This window comes from Aedes aegypti, chromosome 2, assembly GCF_002204515.2.
Source record: "Aedes aegypti strain LVP_AGWG chromosome 2, AaegL5.0 Primary Assembly, whole genome shotgun sequence".
NCBI lineage: Eukaryota > Metazoa > Arthropoda > Insecta > Diptera > Culicidae > Aedes > Aedes aegypti.
Window position 1 is genome coordinate 376,052,622 of NC_035108.1, and position 19,362 is coordinate 376,071,983.

The window sequence follows — 19,362 nt, forward strand, 5'->3', positions numbered from 1 at the left end:
CTCTTTAAAATGCGATTGAGCTCGAGTTGGCTTTTTGAACCATCTTCCCCTACCTGCACCTGGACAAGTGAGCTCATCAGGATGCGGATAAATTTGGGCAATAGGATAAAGAGTCTTCTGGGTTATATATAAAACAGGTATCGCAAAGCTTGATTTTGCGTGAATCGCTCGCTTGCTCTTTTTCTGCCAAGTCATTGCTTTTCACCGCATTGGGTTCGGGTCCTCTCTACAGTGAATGTTGTGCAATATTAAAGCACAGTGACTTGGCCACTTACTTGGCACGTTTCGCCACCTTACGAGATAATCATTAATTTTTGAGTGAGCAACTTTTGCCACCCGAAAAAGAGCTCAAAAATTAATATCGACGATACTGGCTGTGGTAACAATCGCGACGCACTCATATTTGCTGTGTGGTATTGTGGAGGAGTGATTACATGCGACTTCGATACGTAACGTAATGGATTTGAGCTAAGGAGAAGCGTGATTGAGGATAAGGTAAAAAATAATGATGATAGCCTGTATAAACCTTCACGTTTAAAATTTAATATTTTTCCCTTCATACAAAATGTGTGGATCAAAACATTACGTGTGCGGTTTCATGCGTTCGATAGACAAAACTGCGTAAGGCTAATTTTCTTCCAGGAAGGTAGACACCTACATCATTTCCACTAATCGTTATAAGTAACCGTCCAAAATCATCCAAAGGAATAACCTTTGTTTCGTGCCATAAGGCGTGAAATGAAGTTTTAATGATGATAGCCACAAACTTTGGTTCTTGCGTTATTTGCGGCCATAAACTTGTCATCGTTCGCGCGACTTGGTACAATTGAACAGATTTTCCATCGGTTCTAGTTCTTTGGGTGTGTAACTACCAGACGGCGTTTCGTTTTTATGTTGCCCAATACGTTCTTTCGATGGCAGGTGTTGTCTGGGGAGATACGACGGGTCTAATGGACCGCTTAATTTGCGAATGTCGTCGGTTATGTTGCTCCCAGACACGCACTGGAGCTGATTTACAACCTCAGGGAACGACCTAAAGCTGTTGTATTGGAACGTTCGCAGAAAGGGATTTGCTTGTTTGAAGTACTGATATAGGTTTCGAATTGTAGCATTTTTTTTGACATAGGAAGGGCAATCAAGTTGTTAGAATATTCGGCTACTCTAACGTTGAAACATTTCTTAAACAATGACACAAACCTAAATTAAGGTTAAAACAGAGTTTGCATTTTTGAGAGCATAAAAATATCTTGTCCTCCCATTCATCCATTGATCTTTCGTTTGCATTTGTCTTTATGAATCGGCATCACAGCAATTAACAATAAACCTGTTTCGCAGAACAGGTAGTTTTATTTCATGAGATATCCATTCTCCTCTTATTCTCATCATACATATGAATATGTTTTGCCAAACTTTTATTAGCTAAAAGTTCCTTGTCTATTGGTGCCATACAGAGAATATGTATTAAAAAGCGCTAGTTTTGTCTGCATTTGTAGATGAATGCTTAGCGTTTTCAATGTTTCATTATGTGTAGTAGAAATATGAATAGCAATTCAAGGGATTCCGGTAAAATACGAAAAATTTGTTTTGTGAGTTTTTGATAAATTATATTGGTGTCTTTTTTTCTGTTCCTTCTTCTTACGTTACGTTCCAACAGGGACCAGGCCTGCTCATCTACTCAGTGTTCTTATGAGCACGTTCAAAGTTATTAACTGAGAGATTTCTTTGTCAATTGACTATTTTACAAAAAGAATTAGATCCAGTTAGATTAGGAACCAAATTTGCACCATAGCTCATGTTGAAAAACGACAGGAGTTAGATCGGTTAATATCTTTAACTGCTTAACAGCTTCATTTACAAATTTACAAATGTGGTGACACATTCCGTTCGAAATGCGAAACCGTTAGCAGGCAATTTGAACAGCCCAGTGTAAACAATCAGCTGAACAAGTGCTTTTTGTTAGCGGCACGCATGCCAATAACCTTCAGTCAAGTGTCTACAGTTCATACATTTTTGACACCGAGTAAGATTACATGGGGTGGATTTGTTTGGTACTCACTTGCCATAACAAAGCGTTAATTTGCGTAGTGTCAAAAAACATTGACTCGAAAAGTAAGCAAATCGGTAAACAACGACTCACGTTCATCGACAGTCTGCCGTTGGGAAGTGCGATTTTTGAAGTTATTGAAAAAAATATCGTTTGATATTCATTGCATTGCTTCTTTTACAAGATCTTCTCTTAGATATCTTTTTCTTGTGATAGTGATGAATTGATTTATCTGCGAACCATGAGGTTCGATAACTCACTGTACGAACATATTTGACGCGTGTTTATTTCTCGTTCATATATGCAAAACTGATGATGCTGCTTTTTCCATTGATGGTTCAGTTTCCACTTGTTCGAGAGTTTATTTAATTTTGCAATCGTTGATGTTTGTTTTGCTATTCTTGGCTGTACAATTTTTTTTCTTGACTTGAACTGTTGAAAAAGATGCTTCTACTAACGAAAACTATTCAAGTGATAACTGAATTAGTAAGAAAATTCGTGCTAATGTTCATAGTTACGATTTTCCATTAGACTGATGATCTCATCTCATAAGAAAGCTGTTTTTGTTTCGTCAATAACATCTCACAGTGATAAATGTTCCAAACATTCATCATTATGAGCTCATCCACAGAATAGTCCAAAAAAAAGCCACATCATCCATCAACAACTTTTCTTCTGTGATAAAACACTCGTCGGCATCGGCATCAAATCTCAGATGGAATTATCTTCCACTTGAAAAGCCTAATCAGAGAATGACTCACATGAACAAGGTACGAACACAGGAAGATAATAAGCACTTCTTTCTTCTTAGTATTGAATATGTGGTATTTTAGGGTGTGTAGGTCAATGAACTTTGCCGGTTGCCAAAAGTTATAGGAACAAATGAAGGTATCAGATAAGCCGTTGGTCAAGATGACTAATCGGAACCCGTAGCAATTGATAAGGATAGTGGTATTCATTAGGGAAAGCTGTAAACATGAGTGAAAGAGAAAAGTTTTTGTCGGGTTGGATGATGTAATCATTTACAAGTTTTTCGAAGATAGATCAGACCATATATAAAATAGAAGCCTTGTTACATATATGCTAATCCATTTTCAAAAACTCTGATTGATGATTCAAATATTCAGGGCATCAGACGCTTCAGTCAATATATTATTATAATTATTTTAAACATACATTTCATACATTGCTTTTATTAAACCAAAGAGCCTGAGCTAGAGCTCAGCTGCTTCGATTGGATGTTCGGAAAATTTATCTAATGCATAGAACTCCGGCCAAAAGCAGCATTATCTTTTCTTTGCGACTTGCAAGAAAATCTTGATTCCCATAATGAAGATCGAGATCTCCTGCCTAAACCCACCAAATCTGAAAATACTGACCACAATTGGCAGCACCCGCTTCCATTGAGGAGCCTGGGCTGCTTCAATTTGCTGCTCGGAAAATGTCTTCATTGGGTTGCTTATCTGCTGCAAAACTATATCAAATATATAAGTTCCTTCGCTGTAACAAACACCCACATGACACAACTAAAGAGCTTTGGATTCCCCTTAATGACAAACACATGATACATAACCATACACTTCCTATTAACCTGAGTGATTTCACTTTCGGCAGAACGAAAACGTTTCTGTTAGGTTTCTATCCACGTGCGCGCTCAGGTATTTGTATTGCTCAGACCGGATCCGAACTAGAAACCGGGTAAACCTCTGTAATCGAATTGATTGGAATCCTTTTGATGTGGCAGAAATTGGAAGTACACGTGTACACCCTTTTTTCGCTTGATTTAACCAACGGCGTCATCGGTTTCTTGCTCGTTATCATCACTCTCGGATGGATGGGTTATTTTTGAGCACGAATGAAATCGGTCCGTCTGTCATACCGCCGGTCATAATTAGTTTATTCAAAATGGACGTGAAAGATGTTAGCAAATCAGAGACGACGGTTTCCGCGCCACCCAGGGCGTTTCAGTGCCGGAAAGAGAACATTCAATTTGATTAAAGTCGTGAATTATGAACGAGCATTGCGTTGTTCAAATTGTCAGTCCGTGTGAAAGTGGAACGAGGATCCTCCCCCTAGATTGCTGGCTGGTTGGCGCTGGAAACGCATTAATGAGCGGGTGCTCCCGTGGGTGCCATTTACAACACGTCGTCCGCACAGAGGTCCAGTTTTTGGAAAAGTTGGCTTGAACTAAATTTCTAAACATGGTTTCAACTTCAAACCATGGTTGAAATACAAAGTGATTGCCAAACTTGTCCCCAAACGATTTTTTCCTGAATGATTTTTCCCTGAAAACCATTTTCCCGAATAAATTGTTTCCCCCAATGTATTGTTTCCTGGAAAGTTTTTTTTAGATTTTGTTAAATAATCTGTATAACAGATTGAATTCAACAAGTTTCTTTATCGTTTCAAATGAATGGCTCTCTTATGAATGATTTGAATCGATAAACGACTACCGGAGTATTATGGTTCGAGGAAAATTGGTACCAAATTTATTGGTGACAAATTTACGCATGAAGTAAACGCAATTTTCGCAAAAATCTGAATTTGCATTAGCTTATGAATAAAAAAAGGATAAGCGCAATTCGTGCTTTGGAAATGTTTTATCAATAAATGATGATACGAACTTTTAACGAGATGAGTCTTTCCGATCAATGTTACCCCGCTGATCAATGATACCCCGGATTACGGTAACAGATTTTATTGGCAGGCCTGTTTTTACTGTGATAAGCATCATGTCAAAAATATAGAAAATGTTTTGGATAGATTCTAAAATATTGTCAAACAATGTGAAAAAATCTCATGCTTGATGCCGTTTTTCCCGGCATTCTAACTCTAAATGACATCATGATCTTCACTGCATAAGAACTATGCTTATGCTAAATTTTTGCCATCAATTTTCTAATCTGGACTACTGAGGTCCGTCCATTCGTTTGTTTCTTCGCTTCGACGGTATTCGATGAAGACAATCCACCCTCTGACTGGTGCATCTTTTATGGTTCATTGTTCATCCGGTAATAGTGCCGGCACCACCCGGTGGGAAGGAGGTTAAGTCGTTTCTTACGATATACACTTCCCTCCAATGTGTTTTCAGGGAAATTGACTTGAATCGGAGACTGGTTGGTGGAAAGACCGTGCTGTGGTGGGGTTACTGGCGAGTTAAGAAAATATAATCTGTAGCCCGGGGTGCCGCTGTTTGTCGAGCGCTTTAGCAAAGTTTTGCTCCCAACTAGTACGGTTCGTTTTACGACGGTTTGAATATAATCATGTCGTTAGCACATAATGATAATTTTAATCAAAATTTAGTGATCCTTGGAGGAGCATATTGTTGGTGACCATGAAAGTAGCTACAGGGAAACAGATTCTAAAAAAAAACACATGCCGAAAGGAAAATTTGATGCATGCATAACTTATTTTCAGATCAATTTTTTTAGTACTGCTACTGTCTCTAGCTGCAACCATGTATTTCAAATTTATAAGGTTAACCACTTTTTTAATTTTTATTATATCCATGTCTTAGAGTTAGATAATTATGTGATATAGATACGGGCCTGCATGTCTGAGCAACTGAAGCATACCTTTAGTTATTTTTTTTTCTATCTTTATTAACGAGATTTTTAGCCCTGGGCTAGTTCATCTCGGGACCAACGGCTTTACTTCCCTTCTGAAGGAAGTCGCTACTGAAAAATTTTTAGTGACTATCTCGGGGATGGGATTCGATCCCAGGTCCTCGGCGTAAGAGGCGTGTGTTCTAACCACTACACCAGGTCCAACCCCTATTTTAGTTTAAAAAACTTCTACCGAGTCTTGGGACACGTGAAATAATACTCCTTCAACTTAATATTTCATAAGTATCCAATACTTCCGATTTATAAAAATATAAAATTATCTACTTTTGTAGATTGTATATTTTCTGAAATTAACTAGTTTGAATAAAAAACTAAAATGCTTTCTAAAATTAAACCATATTAGTAGGATTCGTTCTTAAAATATTTTCACGGATACCTCAAGAATTATTTTGCAAATTAAGATCCGAATTTTTTTTCCTAATTTGAATTTTTTTTTATATTTTTAAAGAGATTACTTCAGGTATTTCTTTTGAGATTACTCTCTAGGAATTCCCATAGACCATAGGTTCCCAAACTTTTCGAGTGCGCGACCCACCTAGTCGTCTGGCAAATTCTTCGCGACCCACCAGGTGAAAAATGTTGATAAATTAGTTTTCCACTGAAACTTTTGAAGTCTATCGTTACTTCATTGGAAATGACATGCACCAAGAACGTTTAAATTACAGAGTTAACGATGTTGCTAACATTTCAGTGTTACTAATTCTCGTTCAATTAATATTGTTCACATCGAAATATTAAATTTCACAATTAAATTTCACCATAACACAATTTTAATGGATATATAAACTTTACATAGGATTTTAGGAGACAAGAAAGAATGTTTTTCTTAACTAGAAAGTTATCTATTTTGTAATATTTTGATAGTTAATTTTTGCTGAGCTTGAAATTTTAGTAGGTCGGATAAATGTATAGATTTGTACTACATTTCTGTTTCAAATTCCTGAAACATACAGTAAATTTAGCAAAATTGAAATTTGAAATATTTGTTCAAAGAGATTTATCACTAATACTGGGAGTTCATAGATTTTTAATGACTTGACTTGGCTTGGAATACATGAAGCATGAGTACGATTTCATTAAGCAAGCGATTGTTTGGAACAAAATATTCTGACAACTTCAATTTTCTTTTCAAGTGTCTTGATTATCAGTACATTATAAAAGTTTTTTTTCCCGACCCATCAGAGACCAGCTCACGACCCCCCTGGGGGTCGCGACCCACAGTTTGGGAAACTATGCCATAGACGGTTTTACGAAGTACCGTTAGGAATTACACTAAAATTTATGTACGTCAGTTATGCTTTTATGGACAGTTTAGTCACAAAAAAAAGTGACACTGTTCAATCAATCCGCTTTTTTGGCAACAAGGGTAGGTGTACCAGTTATGGTCATAGTGGTTCCCTATTTCGCCATACGTAATATTTTGAATACCTTCACATTTTGAAAAGTTTTTTTGTGTTTTAGCAGTAAAATATAGGATATATCTTGAAGTTAAAACATTCAAAAAGATTGAAAATGTAAAAGTTCTCAACATTTTGCATCTGGCTAAATAGGGAACCACTATGACCATAACTGGTACACTTTCCCTATGCATAAATGCCTGAAAATCTTTGATAGGAGCGGTCAATTTATTACATAAGACAGTAATAAGCGATTTGATTTATGATGGTTCTATCAGGGTTTTTAAAAACGCTGATAGTACCCAATGAATCCTTTATGGATGACATAATTCATATTGAATTCTTTCATAGGTTCTGTCAGAAAAATATTTTCCCTCGAATTCTTGGGAACATCTTTCCGAGAGTTTCTGCAAATAAAATAATCGTCAAGCAGCTCTGTCTGAAATTTCTTCGGAAATTTCTTTAATGAGTGACCCAGTCTACTGTTGCCTTCGCACGAATACTGTGTTTACAATGTAACATGTGTGCAACTTTCCAAATATAAGCCAATCCCATCGAGCAATAATCACGTTCCGTAATCGATTTCCTTCTTTACTCTTTTCGTCAGAATCCGTGTTTTTTTTTTGTTTTCTTTCCTTAGAAAGTGTTTATACTAAGTAGGTCAAAAATAACCTGATTAATTATTTTCTGACATCTTCTCAATTTCCAGGTGTTTCTGAATCGATCAATGATAGGTGTACGAATTTCGTCGAACTCTCGATAGCAACACAGTAAGGTAAGAAACATTGACGAATCCACACGCCTTTCCATTAAGACGTTATCCTGATAGCTTTGGGATGCATTAGAATCCAAATCGATTGATTCGTTTTCGTGGCTAGGTGAATACCGTAATTTGGAGTCAAATTGATCACTGGAGAGATTTTGATTAGTTTGGAAGCAAATCATAATTTCTTTCAGCTTGGTTATCAATACAAACATTTCATGTTTCATACTTCATAAAAGTTCAAAGAAGTTAAACTATCAAATTTTCAAGATATGTTATTTTTTATAAGCATTAAAATTTATTCCATCAAGTTTTCAGTTCGATGACCGTTTATGTTTATACAAGAACAGTTTTGAACAGGTTTCCAGATCTACAAACATATCCAATGATCTTTCGGAGGATTATGAACAAGGTTGATACCTATACATGCTTATATAATCTTGACCTAGCAAGCTTTGAGTGAAATTATTGTTTAACTTTACCCAAAAACTACCGTTTTGATTCATATTACGGTTACCTACGGCCTCAGTGAAGTATTACTCATCGGGAAGCATATAAATAAATCAGTCTGCATGATTCATCCGCATGATTAACCCTTAAAAGTACTTAACTTTCGAATGGTGAGTGAAGATTTGGATTTCGCAATTTAAATGATTATAAATAAAAAGAAATATGTGGTCTTTTCCGAACACTTCCTTACTTTTGCCTTAAACTCCGGAAGCGTAGACTCAAATTCCGGATAGAAAAGTCAAATCATCAATTGAAATTGAAATACCACTAAAGAGACGTCTAAGACACTTAAGAATAACAAATTTTCGAAGGTTTATGAACAACAACGTTTCGGTATAAACCTCATTCATTAACGTCAGATTGTGCATGTAAGTTTGAATTTCTAAATTCAAAAGAGTACTTTGATAAACCAGATAGGCGATAGGAACTGACATAATAATAGGTCATAGCTGGTCATTGGTCTCACGTGATCATGAATTTAAATGAAAACGCTCCCGATGAGCATTGCACTATGGTCCAGATAGAATAATCATGTGGAAAAATGCATTTAGAAGCTTGGACTAATACTTGCAAAGTTGTTTGTACTTAATAGTTGGGGTCTTTGTTTGATGTTATTCAAATTTAGGGGGGCTACATTAAGGTGATTATAAAACGAAGTCAAACTTTGAATTTTCACATGCACAAGACGAGAAAATCTGTCAACAGTTCGCGTTGAAAATCAATCAAATTGCTTGCTTGCTGGTGATGACCAATGGGATAAATTTTCAACGCGGAGCGCTGTTCCGTTCTCTCGTCTTGTGCTCTTGAAAATTTTAGGTATGGCTTCGTTCTATGATCACCTTATAATGATATAGTCACCATTCTTGTTCGAAGAAACTATGGTTAATATGCTTTAGCAACTTGTAAACCATGCAATTTCAAGTAACGCATAAAAATTTTTTTGTAGCTCTTAAGAGCCAGTTCGCGAGAACCGCAACCCCCTTTCCAAGGGAAGTTGTATTGATGTTCTCCGATCAGACTGAAATTTTTAGGGATTGTTCTTCTATATAAAAGATGATGTTTTGCAAAATATTAGATTTTTATATTAGGGGGAAGTGGGACAAAATGACCCCCAATGATTTCATGTCACTAAACATGCAAAATCACAAAAACTGATATAACTATAGTAAAAGTGCACGGATTATGTTGAAATTTGGCATGAATACTCTACGTTATATGAACTTTGAGGTTGGCATGGTATATGGATTTTGAAAGTATTTCAAATCGAGAAAAATGAGTTTTTCATAAAAAATTTAGTGATTTTCAAATCGATTTTTTTCTTACCAACCGAACTAGGTCAAAAAACTAAATATGACGTTTTGTAGGGTAACTCATGAGCTTTCAATTGAGGTGTAATCTAGATATGCCGTTTTAAAAATTTTCGAAAAAAAATTTTTTTTCTGTGTCGTGTTTGAACTTGAGCCATTTTGCGAGTACCGCAACCGCCTTGTCTAGAGAGGTTGTATTAATGTTCTCCGATCGAGCTGAAATTTACAGGAAATGTTTTCCTATATAAAAGAAGATATTTCGCAAAATTACAGATTTTTATATTAGGGAGAAGTGGTACAAAATAACCACTAAAGATTTAATATATAAAAAATACAAAATTAATTAAACTGCTATAATAGCGATAGTAGGGGCCCAGATAGCCGTAGCGGTAAACGCGCAGCTATTCAGCAAGACCAAGCTGAGGGTCGTGGGTTCGAATCCCACCGGTCGAGGATCTTTTCGGGTTGGAAATTCTCTCGACATCCCAGGGCATAGAGTATCTTCGTACCTGCCACACGATATACATATGCAAAAATGGTCAATCGGCATAGAAAGCTCTCAGTTAATAACTGTGGAAGTGCTCATTAGAACACTAAGCTGAGAAGCAGGTTTTGTCCCAGTCGGGACGTAACGCCACAAAGAAGAAGAAGAATAGCGATAGTAAAAATGCACGATTTGTATGAAATTTGGCATGTTTACTTTACGTTATATGAATGATCATTTTGGATAAAAAAATGTTTCAAATCGAGAAAAACCTGTTTGTAAAATTAGTTTTTTTTTCAAATCGACTTATTTTTGGTCAACCGAACTAGGTTGAAGTTTTGTAGGACAACTCAAGGGCTTTCATTCGCGGTGTACCGTGGTAAATCAAAATCCGGGCGGTATGAGCAGCGTATGGAGGCCTCTTGTCGGTAGTTGTAATACCGATTATATTATACCGTGTTGCCGCTGCCTTATCTGAAAGAAATGTCACTTTCTTGTAAAAGTGATGATGTGGATAACAATATGTCATTGCACCAATGTTTTCGTTAGCAGCTTCGGCGGTTCAGTAGTAAGCGTTGTTTATTCTCACGCTGTTTGGATGGGAATCAACTACTGCATTTTTTTAATTTGGATAATGTTTGATGGGTTTGATTAGGAGGGTCATATGTATGTGTGTATAATGGTATGTTTGCTAGAGATCAATTTGTAAATAATTGAGTTTAACTTAGTTTAGACTGTCTGCACATATGGCTGCTATGAGATACTGTACTGTTTATATCTTGAATGGAATTTTGACTTTTACTAGCCTTGATGTTTGCAAATTTCTCGAAAGAGTAAAAGAGAGACGGAGATTGTTAAAAATTGCATATTTCCACGGAAAATTGCGTGTTTTTACAAAAAAAAAAAACATATTTTTCAGTACAATCTGTTTAAACGGTACAGTAGTTCTTGTGATTTTGTGTGTTTTCCGACACAAAAATATTGGGGGTCATTTTGACCCACTTTTCCCTTATAAAAAGTGTAGTTCTGCCAAATGGGTTTCTTTTTGAATAGTAATGAACACATATTGTGTAAGCAATGTTTGTGATTTAGTTGTTTGGACAGACATGTTGGTGGTTTAAACTGCAATCATCACTGATTGGTTCAATGAACGACGCACAGTAGTGTTCTTATTACATATTTTTCATGTTTTGATGATGTTCAAAGTATTATTCCAGTTTTATTTGAAAAATGTGTACTTGCGGCATCGAAACATACAATTCCAATACAATGTCCGGATTCAAAAACATTGGGCTCCAATTCCGGACAGCCTCTTTTTACTTTTTTAAACCATATTTACAGCATATTTTTTCAATGTGGTGTCACTAAACTTTTAAACTATAACTTTGTGTATTATTATGTTACAATCACTACTACTGCGACGATTGCCTCCATCTAAGCGCCCCTCGAACGCATGGGGGAAATGTCAAGTGGGGGAATGAGAATTGAAAAAAAAATACCTACTCATTGTTGATTGATCGATGTGAATGCAAAATCGTTTATTAAGTGAATTATAATTTATATATTATTACTATATGCTTATTAAAACTGAATAATTACAGATAGCGACCTGAATTACCCTATATTGAATTTAAAAATTTGAATTTGTTTGCCTAGTAAGAGACCAAATGTAAGTAATAAAAATATGCTATACGATTATCTCTAACCAATAAATTTATACCTTTGAGCTGATCTCATCGGGGACATTGATGAGTTTGTTGAACAGACCTCCGAAAGGCCAATACGTCGTAATAACTACAAAAACAGCCATTTTTTCATTCAATATAGTTGTATAAATGTTGTCAATTTAGCATTTTATTGGTAAATATTATCAGAGTGTCCGGATATTGGTACCGTCCGAATTTTGATTCACTACGGTACACCGCGAATGAAAGCTCCTGAGTTTCCCTACAAAACTTCATATTTATTTGTTTAAACTAATTCGGTTGACAAAAATATAAGTCGATTTGAAAAAAAACTAATTAAAAAAAATAAAACAGATTTTTTTCATCAATTTGAAACATTTTTCTAATCCAAATACCATGTTCATTTTGAAGTTCATATAACGTTAATTAAACATGCCAAATTTCATGCAAATTCGTTTATTTTTACTATCGCTATTATAGCACTTTAATTGATTTTGAATGTTTTTATATATTAAATCATTAGTGGTTATTTTGTACCACTTCTCCCTAATATAAAAATCTGAAATTTTGCGGAATATATTCTTTTATATAGGAAAACAACTCCTGTAAATTTCAGCTCGATCAGAGAACATCAATACAACCTCTCTAGACAAGGCGGTTGCGGTACTCGCAAAATGGCTCAAGTTCAAACACTACCCCGAAAAAAAAAAATTTTTTTCGAAAATTTTTGAAACGGCATATCTGGAATGCACCTCAAATGAAAGGCCATGAGTTACCCTACAAAACGTCACATTTAGTTTTTTGACCTAGTTCGGTTGGTAAGAAAAAAATCGATTTGAAAATCACTAATTTTTTTTATGAAAAACTCATTTTTCTCGATTTGAAGTATTTTCAAAATCCATATACCATGCCAATCTCAAAGTTCATATAACGTAGAGTATTGATGCCAAATTTCAACATAATCCGAGCACTTTTACTATAGTTATATCAGTTTTTGTGATTTTGCATGTTTAGTGACATGAAATCATTGGGGGTCATTTTGTCCCACTTCCCCCTAATATAAAAATCTAAAATTTTGCAAAACATCATCTTTTATATAGTAGAATAATCCCTGAAAATTTCAGCCTGATCGGAGAACATCAATACAAGAAGGGTTTGCGGCTCTCGCGAACTGGCTCTTAAATTGAACAATTCAAAGTTTTTTTTCCTATGTTGGGGGTTTATAGAAAACTGGTTTCCTAGCTCCAGTGTTTTCAATTCTACTATTTCATCAGGGTGTCTACTACCGGGAAAAACCTGGAATTTTCAGGGAACTTTAATCATCCTGGAAAAAAAACTTGTAATTCTTAGGGGATTTCGGTTACACTCAGGTAAATAATTTTGAAACAGTAATACATGGTAGTTCAAACCATTAAATTTAGGTATTTGTTTAACAAATTTTGAATGGTTCGTCACCTCAAGTGTCGGCATGATTTTACTCTACATAGAAATTGTTCATATCAAATGAAAATATTATATTTACATATAACCATGTTTATATCCCGCAAATAATTATTTATCATGGTCTAATCGCTTATCAACGTGAATCCGGTGACCCAACGATCCTCCCCATTGACAAACATCCCTTCCAGTAACCTTTGTGGAGATGCAGAGGCAAACACGGTCTCCAAATAGCAAAGGTTACAGACTAACATTCCTTCCCCCAATCCCACCCGATTGCAAGGACGTGGCCGACGCCGTTATTGACCCTGTATAAATAGAGGCACTAAATTATGCACACTGAAGAAGATTATGGCCAATCCCAGGCGAACTTCTAGTTGATTCTTTGTGCTTTTTCACTGACTTCGGTCAATCACGGAATAGCAACCATTGATATGTGTAGTCAGTCTAAGCTAAGTTAAGCTAAACGCAAGCATAAAAAAATCACTCAATGTGTGAAAACTTCCAATTTAGTTCGAGTCAGAACTAGCTGAATTTCATTATAATAAAACATGGGTGAAATCCGAACCTGGTTCAAAATTGAGTACATTAAACATTTCCTATTTTGATTTTGAACTGATCATCGTGTATGGGAGATATCGAAATAAAGAACACATATTTTTTTTAAATTCTGGAGCTTTTTGTTATTTTGACAAAATTCATTGGAAAAAGCTATTTTGCTTAGAATATAGTAAAATTTCAACGTAGGAATCCATCCGTGGTAGATGTACGAGTGTAGTTTTAATGATAAAGCGTGTTGTGGAAAATTCCAAACTGAAGGTTTCTAAACGATTCTTGGAAGTATTTAATCAAAAGTTTTTAAAAATCAGGAATTGAAGTACAAAACTATCTATAGAAATATTCTAGATATGTCGCTGAATATGCATAAATCTGAATCCCGTAAAATGAAAGGACAGTTTTTTCTTAAGATCAAATAGCATAGTTTGTATACATATCTGAATTTGATTATCAAAGACACTTCCAGATCATTTTATAAATATTCTTGTTTTTCGTGGAAACTAAATAAAAATTACCAAACTTCTCTATTTTTCTGTATATTGTTTACACATTTAGTGCAAATATTTGTTATTGAAGTGAAAAATACTTTGAAATATATCGTTAGTTTTTTTATTGTTTAAGTGTATTCGAAAATATTTTTCAATCACCAAAAAGTAACCATTCGTCGAGAGGCTCAAATACTCTGTTTTTAAGACCAGAACCCTTTTATAGAGTTTCAAAATGTATAAGATAGATGGATATAAATACTGCACGAGACAGTCAAACAGGATTGGTAAAAATGCAGACAGTCTAAATTGTTTACAACTCAAAATAAAAATACAGGAAAACTTCCATATTTAAATAAAAAATCACTCTGCATAGTTATTGGACTTTTTAAAAGACATTCCCCGGCTAAATATTATTTAAAAAACATAAGTCGGAGTCCAACTGATATCTGTCGGTTTTGTGACTGTGAGATAGGACCTCTCAACATTTGCATCGTGACTGCTCAGTAATATTCGCGCATAGAAGACAGTATTTCAACAAGGGCATACCGAGTTTTTTTAAATTTGGCACGAAAATCTTAATATGGTAGTTGAACTCATTTTAAAAATCATACCAGATTGAGTACGTCGCACTATCAGTCAACGGCAGTTACTCTTAATGGTAACTTGTCATTCTAAAAATATTCGATAGCGAACAGGGGTATACCACAATAGATCAACTTGGCGATTCCAACGAATAAAAAAACATTCGCCAATCATTTATGTATTTTGGAAAATTTCTTAAACATGGAGTTATTTTTTTAAACCAGGAAAAATCAGGGAATTTCATTTCTGTAAATGAGTAGACACCCTATGAACCACTTTTGAAGCTTTAAAAATCCGTAAGGGTTGAGTTATAGAATTTGCTATTTCTTTCCGCGTAAAAGTTATTGTTGTTTTTTTTTTGTAAAACATGCTTATTCCGATTGTGAATATCTCTTATTGGAGCTAGCATAACAAATATCTTATGACGGCATTCGGATAATAAAAGGGATTTCTATATTATATTATTATTAATAAATACAGATGTTATGTTTTTACATTTCTAATAAAATGCATTTAAAAGCAGAGCTTTTTTTATCTGAATTCGAAAAATCAACAAATTTAACTATTACAGATATAAACATCTTTTTGCATGAAAATTTGCGTACATTTTAAAAGTTACATTAAGACTACTTTGACGTAATATTGCTTAAAAAGAATCACGTAAATATGGGGACGGACCTGGTATAGTGATTAGAACAAATGCCTCTCACGCCGAGGACCTTGGATCGAATCCCATCCCCGAGATAGTCACGTATGAAAAAATCACGTAAATAGTATTTACATGAATTGAGATTTTAATGTACTGATCAATTTTACTAAGAGTATAGCTGCTCATTTTCAAGGCTATACTCTTTTCATCTCAAATTCTAAGGATAGTAGAACAATATATTGTTAAATAGAGATCAATTTGCCCCGGGCTCACGGTAGCTCCTTTTTCATAGTATGTACATAGTATCGCACACTCCCCCGCTTGCATGTTTCGAATCAGCATGGTATCGACAGAAACCAAACTGTTCAATCGTGAGTCAATCGAAAACCGGTGGCGCTGTAGGACTGTGGGCTGGGTCCATTGGTATTATACGCCCGATATGGAAGGAAGAAGGCGTTCTATAGGTCGGCGTGGCTCCGTCATCGGAGACAGACACACCAGAAGTCAAGTACCTGTCCAATATGGCGCTCCACTCCTAAATGTATTGGAGCCAAGTAGACGGGAGTGCAACACCCGATCCAAGACGTTCGTTCTCAAGAGAGATAGATGTAGTAGTGCTTGGTGAGAGTAGCAAATATTTGACTCGGTAGTAGGTTGTCTTCCAAAATGGTAATACGACTCCGTTGCGTTGGTGGAAGTCCTTGAAACGGCCTGACCGTGACTTATTCGCTAGAGGATTTTATTTGGAGTGGCTTGTGTTTGCAAGCGCATGTCTTATGTATTTACATATTCCCAGAAGAGAGATAGTAGTCAAATGATTGGTAACATTAATATAATAGTAGTGTACGCAACAAGTTGCAGAGTGATGATTATTACATTTACGAGTTGTATATTTTATAATTACGATGAGTACTGTATAAATCGAGTCCTGCAAACGATTTTTGAACAGAACGATGGTCCAAATCAAAGAAAATTAATTTTTTTCCAATAAACAGTTCGGATTCCGACATGGACATTCGACCACATGGACATCAATTTTGACGTGTAGCAAATTGGATCCGTCCCAATAAATCTGAAGGCTATTCTACTGGTTTCACGGAAGGATATAACACTTATAGTTCTTACTACTTACTATTAGTATCTATTTATTTATTGTCGTCAATCATGTTTGTAGACCGTTACAGAGAGTTTCTTATGCGCTAGTTACACTTCTACATTCAATTACCTAATTTTTCTTCTTAAGATAATGTGCGGAAGTATTGTTTTAGCTTCGCTTTGGACCAAGTTAAGTCGATTGAATTGTAGTGTTTATTATAAGTAGTCATCATTTGGTTCATTGGCCCAAATTTTGCATAATTAGTACGGTGATAGTTGATTACAAATAGTTCTCGATGGCGTAAACGTCTGGATGGTACATAAATGTTTAATTTAGATAATAATTCTGGTGAATCAACTTTATGGGATACAATATCGTTTATAAATGAAATCATGGCATATTCACGACGCTCTCTTAGTGTTTGAATATTAATCAACATACATCTAGCCTTGTAAGATGGTAATGGAAATTCTGTCCAACCTAATTTGCGAAGAGCATATAATAAAAATTGTTTTTGCACCGACTCTATCCTTTCATCATGTACTGTTGAAAACGGTGACCAAATTATGCTGCAATATTCAAGTATTGATCTAACATAGGCAATGAACAATGTTTTTATTGTGTATGGATCATTGAAGTTATAAGCGAAGCGTTTAATGAAGCCTAACATATTATTAGCTTCATTTATCATAGTGTTATAGTGATCAATGAAAGTAAGTTTTGAGTCTAAAATTATGCCTAAGTCTCTGATTCTATTACATTTTTCAACATTTTGATTGCCTAAAGTTATTGTTACATTGGGAATGTCTCTTTTCCTGTTAAAAGATATCAGGTTACATTTTTTTACATACAGTTGTAGTAGGCTTTTCTGACACCACGTGTGGAAGATTTGTACTTCGTGGTTAAAAGTATGTATGTCCTGTACAGTTTTTATTTCCAAATAAAGTTTCATATCGTCAGCATAGATTAATACTTTTATTTTGTCAAGAATAAACGACAAATCGTTCACAAACAGTATAAACAAAAGCGGACCTTAATGAGAGCCTTGTGGAACCCCTGAAGTGGCATGTATTGGAGTTGACTTTTTTCCTTTGAATTTCACTATTAGCTCGCGAGTGGTTAAATATGATTCAATCCATTTCAGCAATTTGGCTTCAATACCAATTTTTTTGTAGTTTAAATATAAGCATGGGTATATCAACACGGTCAAATGCTTTACTAAAATCTGTGTATAAAGCTTCTACATGATTTCCATTTTCCATAGCACTCAATGAATAGTTTACAAATTCGAGCAAATTAGTGGCTGTCGAACGCCCTTTAAAAAAGCCGTGCTGCGCTGTAGTTATTCTGTTTTTGATTTGGATGAATACTTTTTCATTTATGATAGCCTCAAAGAGCTTCGGAATGCACGAAATAAGGGCAATGCCACGATAGTTAATAATCTCTGATTTTTTGCCAGATTTGAAAATGGGAACAAGGTATGAGCTTTTCCACATCATTGGAAAGACTCCAGACTCCAGTGACATATTAAAGAGCCAAAATAAGGGAGTAGTTAATTCAATTGCTAAAGTCTTCATGAAGATTGGTGGAACTCCATCCGGTCCATTTCCTTTGGTTGCATCCAAGTTTTTCAAACCATTCGATATTTCATGCACATTTATATGACTGATACCAACATCGTTAGGAAATTCAGGATGGAAATCGAAATATTCATAATCACGATCAGCTTCAGAGTATGTTGTGTATACTTCTTGAAAAAAAATTGAAAATAAGTTGCATATATCTTGTGAGGTATGGCCAACCTTTTCATTAAAATACATTGTAGAAGGAAAGTTGTTGGATTTTAGTTTAGATTTAACATAGTTGAAGAAATTCTTTGGACAGTTTTTGATTTCTTGCTCAGTTTTGGAGTTGTAGCTTTCATATGCCAATCGCATTGCTGAGTTGAGTTGTACGCTCATATTCAAATATACTTGTAAATTCTCTTGACTATTATGCTTTTTGTAAATTTTATGTAGTTTCTGTTTACGATTCTTCAAATTTATTATTTCTTTATTGAACCAAACAGGATGTTTTGAAAAACCATTACATCTTCTTTTAATGATTGGTACTTCTTCTAGTATTATTTTGAACAAATAGTTGTAGAAAACTTCTGTTGACTTATTTACATCATCTTTGCTTCTCAAAATCGATTGTAATGATATTTAATTTATTTCTAATGTTGTCATAGTTAGCTGAATTAAAGTCGAACATTTCCTCAAATTCATTGTCAATATAGAAATCTGTATTAGAAATAAACTGAGAAAATTCTGTATTCTGTATTAGAAATAAACTGAGAAAATTCTATTGCCGTATGAAATACTTCATTTTTCCAAAGTGGAGTCAATGCCTCATTAACACAAAAGTCATCAGAGACGTTTGTCAGCAAGAGATCAAGGTAACAGTTTTGTTGATTTTTTACATGATTGATTTGATTAAGACCTAAGTTTGCAATTTTGTCAAATATAAACTGTAGCAATTCACTTTCTCCAATGACTGGGAGTAATAAATAATCATTGTCCATATCAGGTATAAAATCAATGTTGCGTTGGTTAAAATCACCGTAAATGTGAATCTTAACTTCAGGGGGTAAACTAGACATAACATTTTCCGCTACACTAAAAAAATTATCGTATGTTTCTTTGCACGCATTGTTAGGAGGAAAGTATACGGAGACAAAAATATGTGTCTCGC

At 35.0% G+C, this 19,362-nt stretch overlaps 1 protein-coding gene across 3 annotated transcripts in view; it reads left to right on the forward strand.

Moving 5' to 3' along the window:
- The window catches only part of LOC5572461, a 252,408-nt gene that overhangs the window by 89,430 nt on the left and 143,616 nt on the right, over positions 1 to 19,362 (forward strand). For 2 of the 3 annotated variants that reach the window (XM_021846788.1, XM_021846789.1), the window contains one exon: positions 7,777 to 7,842. The exons of the other annotated variant lie outside the window; for it this stretch is intronic. The gene's annotated coding sequence lies outside the window, so the exon portion shown is untranslated. The remainder of the gene's footprint in view (positions 1 to 7,776; positions 7,843 to 19,362) is intronic. 3 annotated transcript variants of the gene reach the window in all.